This window comes from Scyliorhinus canicula, chromosome 4 (assembly GCF_902713615.1).
Source record: "Scyliorhinus canicula chromosome 4, sScyCan1.1, whole genome shotgun sequence".
In the NCBI taxonomy this organism is placed as follows: domain Eukaryota; kingdom Metazoa; phylum Chordata; class Chondrichthyes; order Carcharhiniformes; family Scyliorhinidae; genus Scyliorhinus; species Scyliorhinus canicula.
Window position 1 is genome coordinate 227,684,479 of NC_052149.1, and position 24,717 is coordinate 227,709,195.

At 50.6% G+C, this 24,717-nt stretch overlaps 1 protein-coding gene across 1 annotated transcript in view; it reads right to left on the reverse strand.

The window, feature by feature from the left end:
- The window catches only part of cyfip2 (cytoplasmic FMR1 interacting protein 2), a 133,504-nt gene extending 109,340 nt beyond the window's left edge, over positions 1 to 24,164 (reverse strand). Inside the window, 1 exon segment of the mRNA XM_038793554.1 lies at positions 24,025 to 24,164. The gene's annotated coding sequence lies outside the window, so the exon portion shown is untranslated.
- Between the last annotated feature and the right edge of the window lie 553 nt (positions 24,165 to 24,717).

The window sequence follows — 24,717 nt, forward strand, 5'->3', positions numbered from 1 at the left end:
ATCACTTTACCCAATTAGCAACGACTTCATGAATCAATTAAGTAAATAAGTAATGTTAGACAGGCAGGGTAGGGCAGACGGTGTGCCGTCACTGCAGCATGTGGGGAGTCTGTGGACAGCGTTGCAATCCCCAACAACCACATCTGCGCTCAGCGTCTGCAGCAACCTCAGCTCAGAGTTCCTGAGCTGGAGTCGGAGCTGCAGATGTTGTGGGGGATCTGGCAGAGGGGAGTGTTACTTGGACGCTTTGCTACAGGAGGCAGTCACATCCATAAGATAAGTAGAACTCAAGAGTTGTCCACATGTCAGTGACAGGAGGGTATGATTGAGAGTCGGGCAGGTCCGATGGCGATGAAGGAGCCTCAGATCTTGACTCTGACAAATAGGATAAGGGTTACTCTGTAGGTGAGAACAAAGGCTGCAGGGTGAACGAGTAAACGGTCTGTAGCATCATGGTGGAGAACACCATTCACGTCGGAGGAGGGGAAAGCATGTAGTCGTGATAAGGTGGAGTATGGAGGATAGATACAATTACTGGTGAGTCGCAGTCCGCAGGAGAGGCATCTTCCAATGGTAGTACCCACAAACATCTAAATGCGAATGGAGGCTACATGTTGAATAGGTTACATGATGAAAGGGGGGTGGGTGGGGCAACAGTCTTGAGGCAGTGACGCAGTGGGATTGTCACTGGACTAGTAATCTAGAGATTCAGTGGAATGCTCTGGGGTCCCAGGTTCAAATCCCACCGCGGCAGATGGTGAAATTTGAATTTAATTAAAATCTGGATTTAAATAAAGGTCTAATGATGACCAGGAAACTATGGTCGATTGGCGTAAAAACCCATCTGATTCGCTAATGTTCTTTAGGGAAGGAAATCTGCCGTCCTTACCCGGTCTGGCCTACATGTGACTCCAGACCCACAGCAATGTGGTTGACTCTTAAAATGGTTGACCAATCACTCAGCTCAAGGGCAATTAGGGATGGGCAGTTAATGCTGGCCTAGCCAGTGATGTCCACATCACATGAATGATTTTTTGAAAAATATTACGGAAGTTCTCATAGCCATGAAGTTTAGTGACTGTCGAAAAACTAGAGGATAAGCAAATAGCAGGGGCAAAACAAAAGGAATTAAATCGTTAGCAGGAATTTGAAGTTTATTCTAGAGATGGGAACAGCCGGCCTTGTCTCATCGATGGGTTTACATGGAAAAGGTCCCTGCAAGTGGGTCTTGTGAGGCTAGTTGCTCAAGAATTTGAAGAGCAATTGGGTGTGGTACTGGGTACAGAAACTACCACAGGAGGCCCTGGAGGGAATCGATGCTGGCCTTCTGCAAGAGGACTTTGGGATTACCCACTCACATTTACACAAAGGAACAAGAACATGTTATGAATATGTAGCTAACTTCCAGACACAGGTGATCAACTTTGCAGCAGACAAACAAAGTGGCCATCAGACTCTATAATGGGCTAGTGGCTGGTCAGAAAAGAGTGTTTCAGAGGCCAATGGATCTTGATTGAATCACCTTGGTTGAACAGGCGTATCCTGTTTATTCCCATTACCGAGTTTATGTCTGGGTGGGACAATAGAACTCAGGCCAGGTATGGGCGTACACCTGTGAGTCAGTGCTAGCAGAACCAGTATAAAAGGTGAGGCATTGGAATAGATCTTCAGCGATAACCTGGGAGTCCCCCAGGCACAACCATCACAAGAAGGACCCTGGGTTCCGAGCCCAGAGAAGATATCCACATTGAGTGATCATAGCCTGGCCAGCCTCCTACACTAAGTGCAGATAATACCTAGAGCTCAGTTGTGAGTCAGACTCATATTTTGTGTAAGTGAGAGAATGGTGAATAAAATTGGGTTAAACCGTGAACTTGTGTTTTGTCCTTTGTACATCTCGCAAATAAGGGCATCTGAGGAAAACGTTTTTAGTAATAATCTGGCAGAAGTATCTGATAATAGATGGACTGGACATACCAGTCGTGGGGGAAGGCAGAAAATGGGGAATGGAAGCACCACTATCACTGGGAGAGATCATGGAGAGCATTAGCTCCATGCAGACGGGGAAGGCGCCAGGACCGAACGGATTCCCGGCGGACTTCTACAAAAAATTTGCGACAGCGCTGGCCCCGCACCTGTGGGAGATGTTCACAGACTCGCTAGCTAGGGGCACACTGCCACCCACGCTAGCACAGGCCTCAATCTCGCTGATACCTAAGAAAGACAAAGACCCAACAGAATGTGGGTCAGACAGACCCATATCTCTGCTGAACGCAGACGCCAAAATACTGGCCAAATTCCTAGCCAAAAGGCTAGAAGACTGTGTACCTGAGGTGGTTGCAGAGGACCAGACGGGCTTTGTCAAAGGTAGACAGCTCACCTCGAACACCAGGCACCTGCTGAACGTAATGATGACCCCCTCCAGGGAGAGAATACCAGAGGTGATCGTCTCCCTAGACGCAGAAAAGGCCTTCGACAGGGTCGAATGGAAATACCTGATAGAGGTACTGGAGCGGTTTGGGCTTGGAACAGGGTTCACCTCCTGGGTAAAGCTCCTATACAACGCTCCCATGGCGAGCGTACTGACCAACAACACCAACTCCCGTTACTTCCAGCTGCACAGGGGCACCAGACAAGGATGCCCACTGTCCCCGCTGCTGTTCTCTATAGCGAGTGAGCCATTAGCAATTGCTCTCAGTGCAGCAAAAAGCTGGAGGGGGATCCGAAGGGGAGGCAGAGAGCACAGAGTCTCACTCTATGCAGATGACCTGCTCCTCTACATTTCAGACCCACAAAGCAGTTGGACGGAATCATCGCGCTCCTGAAAAAGTTTGGCGCCTTCTTGGGCTACAAACTCAACATGAGCAAAAGGGAGATCTTCCCAGTACACCCGCAAGGGGGGGGGCAGCACTAACGGGACTGCCGTTTAAACAAGCCCGACACAAATTCCGCTACCTGGGGATCCAAATAGCCCATGACTGGAAAGGGATCCACAAATGGAACCTCACCAGTCTGACAGAGGAAGTAAAAAAGGACCTGCAAAGATGGAACACACTCCCGCTCTCCCTCACGGGGAGAGTCCAGACGATCAAAATGAACGTACTGCCCAGGTTCCTCTTCCTGTTTAGATCCATTCCGTTCTACATCCCCAAGGCCTTTTTCAAAGCACTAGACAAACTAATTATGTATGGGGGTGGGGGGGGGGGGGGGGGGGGGGGGGGAGATCGCAGTTTAGACTGGTTAGGATAGGCATAAGTCTTCAGTTAATCTAACATAGTGTCGACCCACAGTGCAAGTATGTTCAACAGTTCTTAGCTTAATAAAATAGTGTTGTACTATTAATAAAATAGTGTTGTACCATTATAAGTGTTGGTAGCCTGTCTATGTTACTGCTAAGGTAAACGCAGTCTCCACAGATCCAGAGTACCCAGCACATCACTTCTGATGCCAATCTTCCTGATGGATAGTCAAGTGCAGCTGGTTTGATAAGATTTATTGTGAAAATGTGAAATGTTGCCCCGTAGAAGCTAAGAAAATAAAATGAATCGTTAAAAGTACTTCAGCTGCGGAAACACTGGCTCTTGCGAAAGCAGCAGGTATGAGGTTGTATTTGTCATTTCAGGGGCAATTCTGTGCAGGCGGTGTGCTAAATAAAGGTTTACCCATTGAATGAATGTTACCCAGATTATCGTTCCGCGTGGGATATCTGCACTCTGCAAAAAGTGGAAGTGAAAAAGGATTAAGGATTCACTCTGCCAGAGGGAAATAAATATTAGAAACAAAATAAAATCTCCAAGATAAACTGGATTGATGCAAGTCATCAGCAATCTGATTGTTTCATGTAAAGACGTGCTTGGAGCAACGGATTATTCAAGATCCCGGTAGAGAGGTGACTTGTATTATTATGCTTGATAGAGAATGGGGGAAATCATTTTTCTTTCTTCTTCAACTTAACTTAAATAGTTTTCACAGATAATATTTCAAGTTTTGTTTTAAAATGATAAAAGGGAATCTCTCAATTGAATAAATTAAGGTTAAGTGTACATACGTTGGGCATACTACTTGGGTTATAAGTGCACAAACAAAGAGACACTTGCTGACACTGATGGCGAGTTGTAGACTTCGGAGCTATATTTGCAACCCCCCACTGTGGATAAATCTAAAGCAAAGTTTATAAGGACCGAATTTATAGATGATCATAGAATTTACAGTGCAGAAGGAGGCCATTCGGCCCATCGAGTCTGCACCGGCTCTTGGAAAGAGCACCCTACCCAAGGTCAACACCTCCACCCCATCCCCATAACCCAGCAACCCCACCCAACACTAAGGGCAATTTTGAACAGTAAGGGCAATTTATCATGGCCAATCCACCTAACCTGCACTGTGGGAGGAAACCGGAGCACCCGGAGGAAACCCACGCAGACACGGGGAGGATGTGCAGACTCCGCACAGACAGTGACCCAAGCCGGAATCGAACCTGGGACCCTGGAGCTGTGAAGCGATTGTGCTATCCACAATGCTACCGTGCTGCCCACAAATTCTCCGGATGTTGGGATTCTCTTTTCCCGCCGGCAGCGCGCCCCTGCCCGGGGTTTTCCGGCGGCGTGGGGTGGCTTCAAAGGGAAATCCCATTGACAAGCGGCGGGGAGAGACAATCTCGCCACCAGCGAACAGTGCGTCGCCTAGAAACGTGCGGCCGGCGGACCGCAGAATCCCCCCCTGATCTCCCCCTATTTCAACTGCCGATAAGAAGTTTAACGATGAAGCATAGTATTAGATTAACAGAAGATGCTTATAATGCGACAAAGAATGGCAATAAACCAGAGAGTTTTAGAGACCAGTAAAGGTAATAGAAGGGGGAGAGGAAATAGAATATGAACTTAATCTAACCATCAATATAAACCAGATTGTAGGAACTTCTACAAGCCAATAAAAAGGAGGAGAGTAGCTAAAGTAAACTTTGCCCCTTAGAGCCAGAGACAAAGAACAAAGAACAAAGAAAAGTACAGCACAGGAACAGGCCTTTCGGCCCTCCAAGCCTGCGCTGACCATGCTGCCCGCCGCAACTAAAATCTTCTACACTTCCGGGGTCCGTATCCCTCTATTCCATCCTATTCATGTATTTGTCAAGATGACCCTTAAGTGTCACTATTGTCCCTGCTTCCACCACCTCCTCCGGCAGCGAGTTCCAGGCACCCACTACCCTCTGTGTAAAAAAACTTGCCTCGTACATCTCCTCTAAACCTTGCCCCTCACACCTTAAACCTATGCCCCCTAGTAATTGACCCCTCTACCCTGGGAAAAAGTCTCTGACTATCCACTCTGTCTGTGCCCCTCATTATTTTGTAGACCTCTATCAGGTCGCCCCTCAACCTCCTTCGTTCCATTCAGAACAAACCAAGTTCATTCAACCTCTCCTCATAGCTAATGCCCTCCATACCAGGAAACATCCTGGTAGATCTCTTCTGCACCCTCTCTAAAGCCTCCACATCCTTCTGGTAGTGTGGCAACCAGAATTGAACACTATACTCCAACTGTGGCCTATCTAAGGTTCTATACAGCTGCAGCATGACTTGCCAATTTTTATACTCAATGCCCTGGCCAATGAAGGCCAGCATGCCGTATGCCTTCTTGACTACCTTCTCCACCTGTGTCGGCCCTTTCAGTGACCTGTGGACCTGTACACCTAGATCTCTCGGACTCCCGAGGGGAGACTTGAAAAATCACAAGGAAATGGCAGAGACATTGAACAAATATTTTGCGTCTCTTCATAATAGAAGACACAAGTTTCATGCCAGAAGTAGAGGGTGACTGAGAGGCTAATACTTGAAGTAATTATAAGCAGGTAAAGAGTATTAAAGAAAGCTTAAGGGACTAAAATATGACAAACCCCCAAGACCTGACGGATCACATCCTAGAATTCTCAAAGCGGTAGCCACAGAGTCAGTGATTGTGCTCGTTAGGATTTCCCCAAATTCCCTACATTCTAGAAGGACCCCAGCAAACTGGAGGTTTGCAAACGTAACACCACTGTCCAAGAAAGGAGAAAAAAAAAACAAGGCAAGTACAGGCCAGCTATGATCATTGCTAGGACCTCAGCTAATTACCGTCAATATTAATGAAAGACCAAGAGTAATGTGTCCAGGTTTGTTGATGATATAAAACTAATTGGGGATGTAAGCTGCGAGGAGGGCACAAAAAAGAGGCGGGGAGGAAATACAGGCAGGTTAAAGTAAAATAACGCACTGTCAAGTGAGAAGGTGTGAGGTTATCCACTTTAGTAATTAGAATAGTGGAGCAGGATTTTTTTTTAAAGTCCTGAAACAGTTGATATTCAGAGAAACCTGGATGTACTTTACAAGGAACACAGAGTTAGCAGGCAGGCCCATGCAAAGGCATGGAACACTAGAACAAGGATGTCTTGTTATGATTATATTGAGCTTCAGTGAGACCACACCTGGAGCAGTGTGTGCAGATTTCATCCCTACATCGAACGAAGCATTGGAAACGGTTCTGGGATGAGGTGACATGTCCTCTGACGAGACGCTGAGTAAATTGGGCCTATGTTTTCTTGGGTTTAGGAAAGTGAGGTGCGTTCTTATTGAAACTGACAGGATTGTGAAAGGGCTGTGTGGGATTGACAAGGTTGTTCCCCTGGCTGGGGAATGTAGAACAGGAGAGTTTAGTTTAGTTTAGGGACAAGAGGCTGATCAATTAGGACTGAGGGTGGCACAGTGGTTAGCACTGCTACCTCATAGCGTCGGACCCGAGTTCAATTCTGGCCTGGGGTGACTGTCTGTGCGGAGTTTGCACGTTCTCCCCATGTCTGCGTGGGTTTCCTCCGGGTGCTCCGGTTTCCTCCCACAGTCCAAAGATGTGCACGGTAGGTGGGTTTACGGGATTAGGGGGATAGGGCGGGGGTGTGGGCCTAGGTAGGGTGCTCTTTCAGAGGTTTAGTGTGGACCCGATGGGCCGAATGTCCTCCTTCTACACTGTAGGAATTCTCTGGTTCCATGGACTGAGATAAGGAGAATTTCTTCAATCAGAAGGTTGTGAATCATCGAAGTTCTTTACCCCCGAGTGTTGTGGACGCTCCATTCGTTTTTTAATAAATGTTTTTTATTCAGTTTTCATGTTTTATATTGAACAAATTACAAATTGTTAGAGAGAGAGAAAAAAAAAGAACACGCAAAAATTAACATATATATTTACAGGTAAGCATCTTCGTAATAATAACTGTGGCCGCCCCCTTTAGCCGGCATACATATTTTACATTCCCCAATATGGCCGAGGCACATGTTTATAGGCAATTATTTACAGTTTGGTTTTGGGCCTTCGCTAGCCATCAAACCCCCATAACGAACCCGTAGCCCCCCCCCCCCCCCCACCACTGTCCCCGCTGCTGTTCTCTATAGCGATCGAACCATTAGCAATTGCTCTCAGTGCAGCAAAAAGCTGGAGGGGGATCTGAAGGGGAGGCAGAGAGCAGAGTCTCACTCTATGCAGATGACCTGCTCCTCTACATTTCGGACCCACAGAGCAGCATGGACGGAATCATTGCGCTCCTGAAAGTTTGTTCAACATGAGCAAAAGCGAGATCTTCCCATTACACCCGCAAAGGGGGGGGGGGGGGGGGGGGAGCACTAAAGGGGCTGCCGTTTAAACAGGCCCGACACAAATTCCGCTACCTGGGAAACCAAATAGCCCATGACTGGAAAGGGATCCACAAATGAAACCTCACCAGTCTGACAGAGGAAGTAAAAAAGGACCTGCAAAGATGGAACACACTCCCACTCTCCCTCGCGGGGAGAGTCCAGACGATCAAAATGAACGTACTGCCCAGGTTCCTCTTCCTGTTTAGATCCATTCCGATCTACATCCCCAAGGCCTTTTTCAAAGCACTAGATAAACTAATTATGTATGGGGGGGGGGGGGGGGGGGGGGGGTTAGCCAGGGGGAACGAGCTAAGTTACCTGCAACTCAAAAACTTCCTACGAAAGGAGACAAGGACGTACCCACAACCGCCACGACAGACACTACTGGAAGACCTACTGGACGCAAGCATCCTAGATGAAGGAAACTGTAGCGACATGTATGACCGACTCGTAGAAAGGGCCGACACCATACTGGACGCAACAAGAATGAAATGGGAGGAGGACCTTGGGTTTGAAATAGGGTGGGGACTCTGGAGCGAAGCACTGCGTAGGGTCAACTCCACCTCCACGTGCGCAAGGCTCAACCTGATGCAACTAAAAGTGGTACATAGAGCCCACTTAACAAGAACCTGAATGAATAGGTTCTTCCCGGAGGTGGAATAGATGTGAACGGTGCCAAGGTGCCCGGCCAACAACGCCCGCATGTTCTGGTCTTGCCCCAGACTTGTGGAGTACTGGACAGCCTTCTTCGAGGCTATGTCCAAATTGATGGGGATGAGGGTGGAGCCATGCCCGATAGTGGCGGTCTTCGGGGTTTCAGACCAGCCAGATCTATTCCTGGGGAGGAGGGCGGACGCCCATGCCTTTGCCTCCCTGATTGCCCGCCGTAGAATCCTGTTTGGCTGGCGGTCAACAGCACCGCCCAGAGCTGCAGACTGGCTGTCCGACCTCTCGGAATCTCTCCAAATGGAGAAAATCAAATTCGCCGTCCGAGGGTCAGATGACGGCCTGTTTGTGGCCAACGAACAAGCAGAAGAATAGCCAGGTAGCCAAGAATCAGGGGAAAGTAGCCAAGGCATGAGAGGGAGGGGTAGACCCGGGGGGGGGGGGGGGGGGGGACGGGGGACAGCTAAACCCAAGAGAAAAGAAAGGTGAACCACAGGAAGGGGGGGGGGGGTGGAGGGGCAGAAGGGGGGGGGGAAGAGTGAAGAGACAGGGAACAATACTGGAGAACCAGGGAGGTGGGGGGAGGCAGGGAAATGACAGCCGGAAGGAGGGCACGGGAAACGATAACAAACTTGGCATCTACAGGAACAGAGAATAAGGAGAATCCGGGCGAAAGACGGGACGAATGGCTGAAGCGGAGGTGAGCGCGAGACGACAACGGCAGCGAAACCCGTCTGGGAGAAGCAAGTGAGACAACAGCAACAGCAGACCCATTCGATTATAGCCCTTTCTGTATTGGACATAACCAATGCAATTGTTTCTCCGGCACCCAAATGTATATCTACCTCCCCACTCACCCCCCCCCCCCCCAAACAGATGCCTATTTATGTGTTGTAAATAATATTGCCAATTGTACAGAGTTGCTGCTGTTGAGCTGGTGCATAATATCTTACCAGTTACTTTATTTTATATTTCTTTTGAAAAAAATGAAGTGAAAATCGCTTATTGACACGAGTAGGCTTCAAATGAAGTTACTGTGAAAAGCCCCTAGTTGCCACATTCTGGCGCCTGTTCAGGGAGGCTGATACGGGAATCAAACCGTGCTGTTGGCCTGCCTTGGTCTGTTTTCAAAGCCAGCGATTTAGCTCAGTGTGCTAAACAGCCCCTAATTTAGTATTACTTTTTTTTTGGGGTATGTTTGTATGTGCCCTTCTCGTCTATATCTTATTCTGTGTACATAACGGTAAATATACTTTGTTCAAAAACCCAATAGAAAACATTTATATATATATAAAAAAAGAAGTGTCTGATAATTTACAGTCAATGTGGATGGCGCAGTTGTTGGAGTGAACTGTCCCAGAGCGGGAAAAGTGCTCCTGAAAGAAAGTCTTTTTGCCGTTTTGGCCAAAGTCGATCAATTGACATGAAAGCCGCGATTCCTGCAGGGGTGAAAACATTTCAGATAGAAACGTTCCTCAAGCTCCCAAGAGGCAAGCAATGCAGAAGGGAGATCATGGGAATCAAACAAATGCATTTGTGACCTGAATGATGTCTCCAGAGTGTGGCATTTTGGGTGAGATTTTTACAAAAACTGAATGCAGACCATGTTCAACTAAAATCAGATGTTTTATTGGTATCAAAAAAGGAAACTTGCAGGCATCTTCCTGATGCATGTTGATGGTTTCTTTTGAGGTGGCACTGTGTAACTGGAGAAAGGTTTGTCTAATAAGATTAAAGTGGAACTTAAATTGAAGTCAGGCTTGAAGGGTTTTTTTTAAAACACATTGGTTTAGACATTTAGCAGCATAGGTCGGGAGTAACTTTGAATCAAGCAATCCTCTTTAGAGAGTGTCACTCTTATCCTGGTTAACCACACAAGGTCATCGCCGAGGGATACTGTCGCAGCTAAAGAAGAAATAAAGTCATTGCGAAGATTGGTTGGTCAGTAGAACTGGATATGCACTCAGGCAAGATTAGATGTTATTTTTGATGCATTGGAATTACGTGAAACACCCTAAAATCGAGGATGTTTAAAAGGCAATTAAAATATTTAAAAAAATTTAATATGGAGAAAGGCATACTTAAAATCCCATCCTTGCTGACCCATCAAAATGAAATGTCATTTCTAAGTAATGCTTCTTGTCATAATATACCCATCAGTATATCATGGTGCAGACACACACACTGACTGACACACTGCAAGACCAACCAACACACAAAACACAGCAGCCAATCACCAGTTAGAGCACACTCACTATAAAGCCAGAGGGCACTAGTTTTCCTGCTCATTCGGGATGCAGCCTCTGAGAAGGACAGAGCTCGCAGCTTGTAGCACTATGTGCTAACAGTTTAGACTGGTTAGGATAGGCATAGGTCTTCAGTTAATCTAACATAGTGTCGACCCACAGTGCAAGTATGTTCAACAGTTCTTAGCTTAATAAAATAGTGTTGTACTATTAATAAAATAGTGTTGTACCATTACAAGTGTTGGTAGCCTGTCTATGTTACTGCTAAGGTAAACGCAGTCTCCACAGATCCAGAGTACCCAACACATCACTTCTAATGCCAATCTTCCTGATGGATAGTCAAGTGCAGCTGGTTTCATAAGATTTATTGTGAAAATGTGAAATGTTGCCCCGTAGAAGCTAAGAAAATAAAATGAATCGTTAAAAGTACTTCAGCTGCGGAAACACTGGCTCTTGCGAAAGCAGCAGGTATGAGGTTGTATTTGTCAAACATTTCAGGGGCAATTCTGTACAGGCGGTGTGCTAAATAAAGGTTTACCCATTGAATGAATGTTACCCAGATTATCGTTTCGCATGGGATATCTGCACTCTGCAAAAAGTGGAAGTGAAAAAGGATTAAGGATTCACTCTGCCAGAGGGAAATAAATATTAGAAACAAAATAAAATCTCCAAGATAAACTGGATTGATGCAAGTCATCAGCAATCTGATTGTTTCATGTAAAGACGTGCTTGGAGCAACGATTATTCAAGATCCCGGTAGAGAGGTGACTTGTATTATTATGCTTGATAGAGAATGGGGGAAATCATTTTTCTTTCTTCTTCAACTTAACTTAAATAGTTTTCACAGATAATATTTCAAGTTTTGTTTTAAAATGATAAAAGGGAATCTCTCAATTGAATAAATTAAGGTTAAGTGTACATACGTTGGGCATACTACTTGGGTTATAAGTGCACAAACAAAGAGACACTTGCTAACACTGATGGCGAGTTGTAGACTTCGGAGCTATATTTGCAACCCCCCACTGTGGATAAATCTAAAGCAAAGTTTATAAGGACCGAATTTATAGATTATCATAGAATTTACAGTGCAGAAGGAGGCCATTCGGCCCATTGAGTCTGCACCGGCTCTTGGAAAGAGCACCCTACCCAAGGTCAACACCTCCACCCCATCCCCATAACCCAGCAACCCCACCCAACACTAAGGGCAATTTTGGACACTAATGGCAATTTAGCATGGCCAATCCACCTAACCTGCACATCTTTGGACTGTGGGAGGAAACCGGAGCACCCGGAGGAAACCCACGCACACACGGGGAGGATGTGCAGACTCCGCACAGACAGTGACCCAAGCCAGGAATCGAACCTGGGACCCTGGAGCTGTGAAGCGATTGTGCTATCCACAATGCTACCGTGCTGCCCACAAATTCTCCGGATGTTGGGATTCTCTTTTCCCGCCGGCTGCGCGCCCCTGCCCGGGGTTTTCCGGCGGCGTGGGGTGGCTTCAAAGGGAAATCCCATTGACAAGCGGCGGGGAGAGACAATCTCGCCACCAGCGAACAGTGCGTCGCCTAGAAACGTGCGGCCGGCGGACAGCAGAATCCCCCCCTGATCTCCCCCTACATCAACTGCCGATAAGAAGTTTAACGATGAAGCACAGTATTAGATTAACAGAAGATGCTTATAATGCGACAAAGAATGGCAATAAACCAGAGAGTTTTAGAGACCAGTAAAGGTAATAGAAGGGGGAGAGGAAATAGAATATGAACTTAATCTAACCATCAATATAAACCAGATTGTAGGAACTTCTACAAGCCAATAAAAATGAGGAGAGTAGCTAAAGTAAACTTTGCCCCTTAGAGCCAGAGACAAAGAACAAAGAACAAAGAAAAGTACAGCACAGAAACAGGCCCTTCGGCCCTCCAAGCCTGCGCTGACCATGCTGCCCGCCGCAACTAAAATCTTCTACACTTCCGGGGTCCGTATCCCTCTATTCCATCCTATTCATGTATTTGTCAAGATGACCCTTAAGTGTCACTATTGTCCCTGCTTCCACCACCTCCTCCGGCAGCGAGTTCCAGGCACCCACTACCCTCTGTGTAAAAAAACTTGCCTCGTACATCTCCTCTAAACCTTGCCCCTCACACCTTAAACCTATGCCCCCTAGTAATTGACCCCTCTACCCTGGGAAAAAGTCTCTGACTATCCACTCTGTCTGTGCCCCTCATTATTTTGTAGACCTCTATCAGGTTGCCCCTCAACCTCCTTTGTTCCATTGAGAACAAACCAAGTTCATTCAACCTCTTCTCATAGCTAATGCCCTCCATACCAGGCAACATCCTGGTAGATCTCTTCTGCACCCTCTCTAAAGCCTCCACATCCTTCTGGTAGTGTGGCGACCAGAATTGAACACTATACTCCAACTGTGGCCTATCTAAGGTTCTATACAGCTGCAGCATGACTTGCCAATTTTTATACTCAATGCCCTGGCCAATGAAGGCCAGCATGCCGTATGCCTTCTTGACTACCTTCTCCACCTGTGTCGGCCCTTTCAGTGACCTGTGGACCTGTACACCTACATCTCTCTGACTGTCAATACTCCTGAGGGGAGACTGGAAAAATCACAAGGAAATGGCAGAGACATTGAACAAATATTTTGCGTCTCTTCATAATAGAAGACACAAGTTTCATGCCAGAAGTAGAGGGTGACTGAGAGGCTAATACTTGAAGTAATTATAAGCAGGTAAAGAGTATTAAAGAAAGCTTAAGGGACTAAAATATGACAAACCCCCAAGACCTGACGGATCACATCCTAGAATTCTCAAAGCGGTAGCCACAGAGTCAGTGATTGTGCTCGTTAGGATTTTCCCAAATTCCCTACATTCTAGAAGGACCCCAGCAAACTGGAGGTTTGCAAACGTAACACCACTGTCCAAGAAAGGAGGAAAAAAAAACAAGGCAAGTACAGGCCAGCTATGATCATTGCTAGGACCTCAGCTAATTACCGTCAATATTAATGAAAGACCAAGAGTAATGTGTCCAGGTTTGTTGATGATATAAAACTAATTGGAGATGTAAGCTGCGAGGAGGGCACAAAAAAAGAGGCGGGGAGGAAATACAGGCAGGTTAAAGTAAGATAACGCACTGTCAAGTGAGAAAGTGTGAGGTTATCCACTTTAGTAATTAGAATAGTGGAGCAGGATTTTTTTTTAAAGTTCTGAAACAGTTGATATTCAGAGAAACCTGGATGTACTTTACAAGGAACACAGAGTTAGCAGGCAGGCCCATGCAAAGGCACGGAACACTAGAACAAGGATGTCTTGTTATGATTATATTGAGCTTCAGTGAGACCACACCTGGAGCAGTGTGTGCAGATTTCATCCCTACATCGAACGAAGCATTGGGAACGGTTCTGGGATGAGGTGACATGTCCTCTGACGAGACGCTGAGTAAATTGGGCCTATGTTTTCTTGGGTTTAGGAAAGTGAGGTGCGTTCTTATTGAAACTGACAGGATTCTGAAAGGGCTGTGTGGGATAGACAAGGTTGTTCCCCTGGCTGGGGAATGTAGAACAGGAGGGTTTAGTTTAGTTTAGGGACAAGAGGCTGATCAATTAGGACTGAGGGTGGCACAGTGGTTAGCACTGCTACCTCATAGCGTCGGACCCGAGTTCAATTCTGGCCTGGGGTGACTGTCTGTGCGGAGTTTGCACGTTCTCCCCATGTCTGCGTGGGTTTCCTCCGGGTGCTCCGGTTTCCTCCCACAGTCCAAAGATGTGCACGGTAGGTGGGTTTACGGGATTAGGGGGATAGGGCGGGGGTGTGGGCCTAGGTAGGGTGCTCTTTCAGAGGTTTAGTGCGGACCCGATGGGCCGAATGTCCTCCTTCTACACTGTAGGAATTCTCTGGTTCCATGGACTGAGATAAGGAGAATTTCTTCAATCAGAAGGTTGTGAATCATCGAAGTTCTTTACCCCCGAGTGTTGTGGACGCTCCATTCGTTTTTTAATAAATGTTTTTTATTCAGTTTTCATGTTTTATATTGAACAAATTACAAATTGTTAGAGAGAGAGAAAAAAAAAGAACACGCAAAAATTAACATATATATTTACAGGTAAGCATCTTCGTAATAATAACTGTGGCCGCCCCCTTTAGCCGGCATACATATTTTACATTCCCCAATATGGCCGAGGCACATGTTTATAGGCATTTATTTACAGTTTGGTTTTGGGCCTTCGCTAGCCATCAAACCCCCATAACGAACCCGTAGCCCCCCCCCCCCCCGGCAAACTTCCCCTGATTCCCGTCCATTTTCCCCTGATTCTTGGCCACCCGACTATTCTTCCTCTTGTTTGTTGGCCACAAACAGGTCCCGGAACAGTTGTATGAATGGCTCCCACGTTCTGTGGAAGCCGTCGTCTGACCCTCGGACGGCGAATTTGATTTTCTCCATTTGGAGAGATTCCGAGAGGTCGGACAGCCAGTCTGCAGCTCTGGGCGGTGCTGCTGACCGCCAGCCAAACAGGATTCTACGGCGGGCGATCAGGGAGGCAAAGGCAAGGGCGTCCGCCCTCCTCCCCAGGAATAGATCTGGCTGGTCTGAAACCCCGAAGACCGCCACTATCGGGCATGGCTCCACCCTCACCCCCACCACTTTGGACATAGCCTCTAAGAAGGCTGTCCAGTACTCCACAAGTCTGGGGCAAGACCAGAACATGTGGGCGTGGTTGGCCGGGCCTCTTTGGCACCGTTCGCATCTGTCCTCCACCTCCGGGAAGAACCTGCTCATACGGTTTCTTGTTAAGTATGTACCACTTTTAGCTGCGTCAGGCTGAGCCTTGCGCACGTGGAGGTATGTAGTGCTTCGCTCCAGAGTCCCCACCCTATCTCCATCCCCAGGTCGTCCTCCCATTTCCTTCTTGTTGCGTCCAGTACGGTGTCGTCCCTTTCTACCAGTCGGTCATACAAGTCGCTACAGTTCCCTTTCTCTAGGATACTTGCGTCCAGTAGGTCTTCCAGTAGTGTCTGTCGTGGCGGTTGTGGGTACCTCCTTGTCTCCTTTCGTAGGAAGTTTTTGAGCTGGAGGTACCGCAGCTCGTTTCCCCCCAGCTAGCTGAAATTTCTCTGTCAGTTCGTCCAGTGTGACGCTCCATTGTTGAGTAAGTTTAAGGTTGGGCTGTACAGATTTCCGATCTGTCAGGGAATTAACGGCCAGGGGGAACAAGCTGGGAAATTGAGTTGTGGTAGGAGATTAGCCTTGATCGTACCGGATGACGGAACTGACACGAGGGGGCTTTATGGTCCTACTTCTGCTCTGACGGTTGGAGAACATACTATGTACAAAAATAAAATGCGACATTGCTATTTTGGGTAAAGAAAACTCAAACTTCCCCTTTCACTTTGCCATGAAGAGCAATGCGTCAACTTTCTCACACTGCTCGAGAATGGTCAGTGTTGTCTGTTCGCAGCTTAACTTTGACGGGTGACTGAGACCTGGGGGTCAGCGGGTCCTGGGGTCTGTACCGAGGCAGCGTCCAGTTGCTCGAGCTAATAGTGGGAAATGTGGACTGAACTGGGCCTGGCTTCCTCTGTCAGCGTGTAAATCCGCTGCTGCAGCTGCCTCATCATTATCCAAGGCACATCCCTCCCAGTCATCAATGAGAGCCTGAGAGTCTTGAAGTGGGTAGAACAAAGATTCACTGGATTGATTCCTGGGATAAGAGGCTGTCCTGCAAGGAATGATTCAGCAGAATGGGCCTGTACTCTCTGGAGATTAGAAGAACGAGAGGGAGGTGGCACGGTGGTGCAATGGTTAGCATTGCTGCCTCAGAGCGCCGAGGACCCGGGTTCGATCCTGACCCTGGGTCACTGTCCATCTGGACTTTGCACATTCTCCCCGTGTCATCGTGGGTCTCACCCCCACAACCCAAGATGTGCAGGTTAGGTGGATTGGCCACGCTAAATTGCCCCTTAATTGGAATAAAAATTTTAGGTATTTGAAATTTATTTTAAAAATAGAATGGGAGGTGATCTCACTCAAATGTATAAAATTCTTCGAGGGCAGATGCTGAGGAAAAGGAGTGGGCCATTTAGAACTGTGATTAGGAGGAATGTCTTCACGCACAATCTTATTGAATGGCAGAAGGGGTCCGAGGGGCCGAATGGACGACTTTGATGTTCTTTTGCCCACAGGCAGAAGTATCTTCCGAATGTGCGTTTGTTGTCCGTCATTGCCTGACCCTTGGACAAGGTGGGCACCAGAACATTGTGGAGTCCACTCCCTCTATTCTCCATTCCTTCACAAATCTTTCTCCTTCAAGTATTTCTCCAATTCCTTTTGGATGTGTTGCCTCTTAAGTGTTGCAGGAACCACAGGAGTTGGGCGGCACAGTGGTTAACACTGCTGCTTCTCAGCGCCAAAACCCGGGTTCAATTCCGACCTCGGGTGACTGTGCGGAGTCTGCACGTTCTCCCTGCGTCTGCGTGGGTTTCCTCTGGGTGCTCTGGTTTCATAGAATTTACAGTGCAGAAGGAGGCCATTCGGCCCATTGAGTCTGCACTGGCTCTTGGAAAGTGCACCCACTTAAGAACACACCTCCACCCCATCCCCATAACCCAGTAACCCCACCTAACCTTTTTGGACACTATGGGCAATTTATCATGGCCAATCCACCTAACCTGTCCATCTTTGGACTGTGGGAGGAAACCGCAGCACCTGGAGGAAACCCACGCAGACACGGGGAGAACATGCAGACTTTGCACAGGCAGTGACGCAAACCGGAATCGAACCTGGGACCCTGGAGTTGTAAAGCAACTGTGCTAACCACTGTGTTAATGTGCTGCCCCCCACGGTCTGAAGATGTGCAGGTAGATGGATTGGCCGTGCTAAATTGCCCCTTGGTGTCCAAAGACATGCAGGTTAGGTGGAGTTAGGAGGTTGCGGGGGAGTGGGCCCAGGTGAAGTGTAGGGTGAGCGCAAAGTTGATGGGCCGAATGGCCTCCTTCTGCACTGCAGGAATTCTATGACTCTATTCTATGATTCAGGCCAGACCAGGTAGGGAATGAAGGACATTAATGAACCAATTGGGCTTTTACTGATAATCTAACAGCTTCATGATCACCTTTATTGAGACCAGCTTTTTATTCAGAGATTTCTCAAAGCAGATTTCAGATCTTCATAGACACAGTGACATTTGAACTCATGGTCTCTGGATTAGTAATTTGGCAACAAGCATAGCACCACTGTCAGTTTGGAAAACATCACACTAACCATGTATGAAATTGACCAATAATAATATTCCCATCAAAATGACACTGCGAAGTAGAACAGCGCTATTTAAATATAAGAAACCGCATGCAAGTCTGTATGGGAGTCTGTAAATATTGGGAAGCCTAATGTCTTGAAGCGTGGTACATAGAGGAGACCATGCGGACGCTGCGACAACAAACGGACATCATGCGACAATCGCCAGGCAGGAATGTTCCCTTCCAATCGGGGAACACTTCAGCAGTCAAGGGCATTCAGCATCTGATCTCCGGGTAAGCGTTCTCCAAGGCGGCCTTCAGGACGCGCGACAACGCAGAATCGCCGAGCAGAAACTTATAGCCAAGTTCTGCACACATGAATGCGGCCTCAGCCGGGACCTTGGATTCATGCTGCATTACATTCATCCCCCACCATCTAGCCTGGGTTTGCGAAATCCTACCAACTGTCCTGGCTAGAGACAATTCACACCTCTTTAACCTGGGGTTACCCCTATCTCTGGATCTGTAATAATTTGATGACCTGCAAATGCTCGCATTCTAAGCATTGTCTGGCATCTTTGAATTTGTCTATATATATGTTTCTGGGACATACCTCTTCATTCACCTGAGGAAGGAGCAGTGCTCCGAAAGCTAGTGTTTGAAACAAACCTGTTGGACTTTAACCAGGTGTTAGACTTCTTACTGTGCCCACCTCAGTCCAACGCCGGCATCTCCACATCATGGGAAGTCTAAAGTCGTGGTTTTCCATCCTCACTCCCAATTCCATCTCACTGCTCCCGGCTCTAACCCGGTCTCAGACAGCAGTCGGAGATTAAGCCAGTTCTTTTGCAAACTTGGCGTCATATTTGACCGCGAGATGAGCTGCCATAGAATCCCTACAGTTCAGAAGGAGGCCATTTGGCCCATCAGGCCTGCACCGATCCTCTGAAAGAACACCCTAACTAGGCCCACTCCCCACTCTATCCCTGTAACCCCATAACCCCACCTAACCTGCACACCCCTGGACGCTAAGGGGCAATTTATCATGGCCAATCCACCTAACCCATACATCTTTGGACTGTGGGAGGAAACCGGAGCACCCGGAGGAAACCCACGCAGCCAGGGGGCAAGTTCCAAAAGACGTGCTGTTAGGTAATTTGGACAGTCTGAATTCTTCATCCGTGTACCCAAACAGGCGACAGAATGTAAGGGTGTTGAACGAATACTCCATGGGGGGATCGGGCCCCGGGGGATGCCCCACGGTGGCCTGGCCTGCGATCGGTGCTCACCGATCCGCGGGCAGGCCTGTGCCGTGGGGGGCACTCTTTCCCTCCGCACAGGCCACTGTCAACCTCCTCCATGGCCGGTGCGGAGAAGAAACCCCCCCTGCCCATGCACTGGGATGACGGCAGCACACACTGGCGCTCCCGCGCATGTGCCAACCTGCGCCGGCCGGCGGAGGCCCTTCGGCACCGGTTGGCATGGTGCCAAACACTCCGGCGCCAGCTTAGCCCCTGAAAGGGCGGAAAATCCCGTCCCATATCTGTCTTCACCCAAGAGAATGAGGATGTAGGTATGGAACGAGGAGCTTTTCACAGTAACTTCACTGCGGTGTTAATGGAAGCCGACTTGTGACAATAAAGATTATTATTATATTATTATGCGTAAACGCCACACAGTCACCCAAGGGCGGAATTGAACCCGGGTCCCTGGCGCTGTGAGGCAGCAGTGCTAACCACTGTGCCGCCCGGGTTACGACCTCATATTTGGACCATCACTCAGACCGCCTATTTCCACCTCTAATATAATTTTAAAAAATGAATTCAGGGGATAGCGACGTCGCTGGCTGAGCCAGCGTTTATTTTCCATCCCTAATTGCCCTTGAAAGGAGGGCATTTACGAGTTAACCGGGTCTGGAGTCACATGTAGGCCAGACCAGGTAAGGATGGCAGATTTCCTTCCTGAAAAGGTCAGCAGTGAATCAGATGGGTTTTTACAAACAATCAACAATGGTTCCGTCGTCATCATTTAAAAAAAATTGAATTCGTACTTCGCCATCTGTCGTGGTGGGGTTTGAACCTGGGTCCCCAGAGCTTGACCCAGGGTCTCTGGATTATTAGCCCAGTGACAATACCACATTGCCACCGCCTTCCGACTTCACCCCCATTTGAGCTCTTCTGCTGTTGAAAACCCTCATTCAGGCCTTTGTCACCTTCAGACCCGATCATTCGAAAGCAATCTGACTGACTTCCCAAATTCTTCCTGGTGTCATCTCCAGAACTCCGCTCCCCACGTCTTAACTCACATCATGTCCCGTTACCCTATCACCGCCCCCCTCCACCCCCCCGCCCCCCTTGCTAATCTATGCTGGCTCCTGGCCAAGCAACATCTTGTCTTAAAATTCTCACCCTTGTTTTCAAATCGCTGCATGGCCTTGCCCCTCCCTATCTAATCTCCTCCAGCCCCTCAACCTTCCAAGAGATACCTGTACTCTTCTCATTCTGCCTCTGGTACATATTCGCATCACCATTGTCCATCTTGTCTGCAGTTTCCTGGGTCCCCAAGCTCCGGAACTCACTTCGCTGCTTTAGGACTCTTTCAGACCTCTCTATCCCTGAGGGCACTTAAGAGTCAACCACATTGCTGTGGGTCTGCAGTCACCTGTAGGCCAGGCCGGGTAAGGACGGCAGATTTCCTTCCCGAACGGACGTCAGTGAATCAGATGGGTTTTTATGACAATCGACAATGGTTTCACTGGAAGGGAGGGGGGAGGGACAGAGAGAGGGGAGGGGGTGAGGGGGGGGGGGGGGGAGAGAAAGAGGAGGGGGTGGGGAGAGAGAGAAAGAGGAGGGGGTGGGCGAGAAAGAAAGAACGGAAGGGATGTGGGGGGAGAGAAAGAGTGGAGGGGTTGAGGGGGAGAGAGGGGAGGGGTGGGGGGGGGAGAGAGGGGCGGGAATGAGGGGGAGAGAGGGGGTGGGGAGAGAGGGGAAAGGGAGTGGGGGAGAGCGGAGGGGGTGGGGGGGAGAGCGGAGGGGGTGGGGGGGGAGAGCAGAGGGGGTGGGGGGGGAGAGCGGAGGAGGTGGGGGGAGAGGGGAGGGGTGGGGGGGAGAGAGGGAGGGGTGGGGGGGGAGAGAGGGAGGGGGTGGGGGGAGAGAGGGAGGGGGGGGGGGGGAGAGAGGGAGGGGTGGAGGGAGAGAGGGAGGGGTGGGGGGGAGAGAGGGAGGGGTGGGGTGGAAGAGAGGGAGGGGTGGGGGGAGAGAGGTAGGGGGGAGAGAGAGGAAGGGTGGGGGGGGAGGAGAGGGTAGAGGGGGAGAGGGTGGGGGGGAGAGGGGAGAGAGGGGAGAGGGTGGGGGGAGAGAGGGGAGAGGGGGGGAGAGAGGGGAGGTGGGGAGAGAGGGGAGAGGGGGGAGAGAGGGGAGAGGGGGGAGAGAGGGAAGAGGGTGGGGGGGAGAGAGGGGAGAGGGTGGGGGAGAGAGGGGAGAGGGTGGGGGGGAGAGAGGGGAGAGGGTGGGGGGAGAGAGGGGAGAGGGTGGGTGGAGAGAGGGGAGAGGGTGGGTGGGGAGAGAGGGGAGAGGGTGGGGGGGAGAGAGGGGAGAGAGTGGGGGGGGAGAGAGGGGAGAGGGTGGGGGGGAGAGAGAGGGGAGAGGGTGGGGGGAGAGAGGGGAGAGGGTGGGGGGAGAGAGGGGAGAGGGTGTGGGGGAGAGAGGGGAGAGGGTGGGGGGAGAGGGTGGGGAGAGAGGGGGAGAGGGTGGGGGAGAGGAGGGGAAAGGGGGGGGAGTGAGGGGAGAGGGTGGGGAGAGAGGGGAAAGGGTGGGGGGGAGAGAGGGGAGAGGGTGGGGGGAAGAGAGGGGGAGAGAGGGAAGAGGGTGGGGGAGGGAGGGGGAAGGGTGGGGGAGAGAGGGGGAAGGGTGTGGAGAAAGGATAGGGGGTAGGGGGTGGGAGGAGAGGAGGGAGGAGAGGTGGGAGTGGGAAGAGAGAGGACGAGGGGGTGGGGAGAGAAAGGAGTGGGGGTCATTTGGAGGCTGAGATTGGGGGGGTGAGATGGAGATGGGGTAGGGGGGAGATTGGGAGAAGACTGGGGGGAGATTGGGAAGGGGTGGGGGAGATGAGGGGGTAGGGGAGATGAGGGGGTAGGGGAGATGAGGGGGGTAGGGGAGAGGGGGGTGGGGGGTTAGGGGAGAGGGGGTGGGGGGTAGGGGAGTGAGGGGGTAGGGGAGAGGGGGTGGGGGGGTAGGGGAGAGTGGGGTGGGGGGTAGGGGAGAGGGGGGTGGGGGGTAGGGGAGATGAGGGCGGGGGGTGGGTAGGGGAGATGAGGGTGGGGGGTAGGGGAGATGAGGGCGAGGAGGGCAGGGGTGATGAGGGCGGGGGGTAGGGGAGATGAGGGGGGTTGAGGGGGACAGAGGGGGGAGATTGGGGGGGCTGGGTGGTGGGGGAGATGGGGGGAGATTGGGGGGGTAGGGGAGATGAGGGGGTAGAGGGGGGAAGATTGGGGGGGCAGGGGAGAGGGGGTAGGGGAGATGAGGGGGGGTAGGGGAGATGAGGGGGGTAGGGGAGATGAGGGGGTAGGGGAGATTGGGGGGTAGGGGAGATGAGGGGGGCAGATTGGGGGGACTGGGTAGTGGGGGAGATGAGGGGGTGGGTGGGGGGGGGGGGGAGTGGGGTGTTTAGGGGCGATTGGGGTAGGGGAGATGGGGGGGGAGATTGGGGGGTTGGGTGGTGGGGAGATGAGGGGGTGGGTAGAGGGGGTGGGTTGGGGGGGAGATTGGGGGGTAGGGGAGATTGGGGGGTAGGGGAGATGAGGGGGGCAGATTGGGGGCTGTGTGGTGGGGGAGATGAAGGGGTGGGTAGAGGGGGTGGGTAGAGGGGGGAGATTGGGGGGTAGGGGAGATGAGAAGGGTAGGGGAGAGGGGGGTAGGAGGGAGATTGGTGGGTAGGGGAGATGATGGGGGGGCAGATTGGGGGCTGGGTGGTGGGGGAGATGGGGGGTGGGGGAGATGAGGGGGTGGGTAGAGGGGGGGAGATTGGGGGGTAGGGGAGATGGGGGTGTAGGGGAGATGGGGGGGGCAGATTGGGGGGCTGGGTGGTGGGGAGATGGGGGGATGGGGGAGATGAAGGGGTGGGTGGGGGGGGAGATTGGGGGGTAGGGGAGATGAGGGGGCAGATTGGGGGGCTGGGTGGTGGGGGAGATGAGGGGGTGGGTAGAGGGGGTGGGTAGAGGGGGGGAGATTGGGGGGTAGGGGAGATGAGGGGGTAGGGGAGAGGGGGGTAGAGGGGAGAGATTGGGGGGTAGGGGAGATGAGGGGGGGCAGATTGGGGGGCTGGGTGGTGGGGGAGATGGGGGGGTGGGGGAGATGAGGGGGTGGGTAGAGGGGGGAGATTGGGGGGGTTGGGGAGATGGGGGGGTAGGGGAGATGAGGGGAGTAGGGGAGATAAGGGGGGCAGATTGGGGGTGCTGGGTGGTGGGGAGATGAGGGGGTGGGTAGAGGGGGTGGGTGGGTGGAGATTGGGGGGGTAGGGGAGATTGGGGGTAGGGGGGATGAGGAGGCAGATTGGGGGGCTGGGTGGTGGGGGAGATGAGGGGTTGGGTAGAGGGGGTGGGTAGAGGGGGGAGATTGGGGGGTAGGGGAGATGAGGGGGGTAGGGGAGAGGGGGATAGAGGGGAGAGATTGGGGGGTAGGGGAGATGAGGGGGGCAGATTGGGGGCTGGGTGGTGGGGGAGATGGGGGGTGTGGGGGAGATGAGGGGGTGGGTAGAGGGGGGGGGAGATTGGGGGGGGGTAGGGGAGAGGGGAGATGAGGGGGGGGGGGGCAGATCGGGGGTGCTGGGTGGAATTTGAAGCGGTGCCGCAGTGACTGTGGCTCTGGGATGGTCAGGAATCAGGATGACTCCGGGAACCCGGACTGATTCTCAGACACAAATAAACATCCTTCACATCAAATAAGATCGCGGCTGAGCTCCGAGAGGCCGGTGCAGTGTCCCCGCCCTGGGATAACCGCGGATTGACAATAAACAATTCAATCTCCAGTCTGTCCCAGATTAATGCAAAATGCAGCACAATGATATTGAATGGAGCGGTGTTGGCAATAACCCCTGTACCGGCTCAGTAACCCAGATGGTACCTTTCCTTAACCATAGTCACAGCACTAAATGTCAGCAGCTATTCTGCTGCACATTGTCAATATTTGTTTGCAATGGTTTGGGGTGAAATGTCCTTACCGGCGAGGTGGCTGCAGCAGAGCGGAGCGCTGGTACAGTGAGGATTGCAGCTTGTCCACATGACACAGTCCCAGCTGCTCTGCCTTTGACACAAGCTGCCGGCTCCAACAGCCGCACAAAGCACAAAAAATGGCTGCAGTGTCGACTCTTAAAGTGACAGAGCTGCTCACTGATGTGTGGCTCACTCACAGACACACACTCATCATCCTCAACATGGGTTTTTATAGGGTTAAATATATAGATTTTTTTTTTAAAATAAGAAGTTTGAGGAATTACCAAATACACAAACCAGGCTATTTCTTCCAAATATCATGATTTGCACATTTAAAGATGGGGGAAATGTATTTCTGAAATGTCAGTTGGTTATTAGCACTCTGATCTCTGAGGCTGAAGATTGTGGGTGAGAGGTCCACACCCATCACCTTGCCTCCAGACAACGCCTCGCTATGCCCCGGTTATGAATCACATTAAATGCCACCTCTGATCACTTCCTTCTTTCACGAATTAGGGCGGCACGGTAGCACAGTGGTTAGCACTGTGGCTTCACAGCTCCAGGGTCCCAGGTTCGATTCCCCGTTGGGTCACTGTCTGTGCGGAGTCTGCACGTTCTCCCCGTGTCTGCGTGGGTTTCCTCCGGGTGCTCCTGTTTCCTCCCACAAGTCCTGAAAGATGTGTTTTGTTTGGTGAATTGGA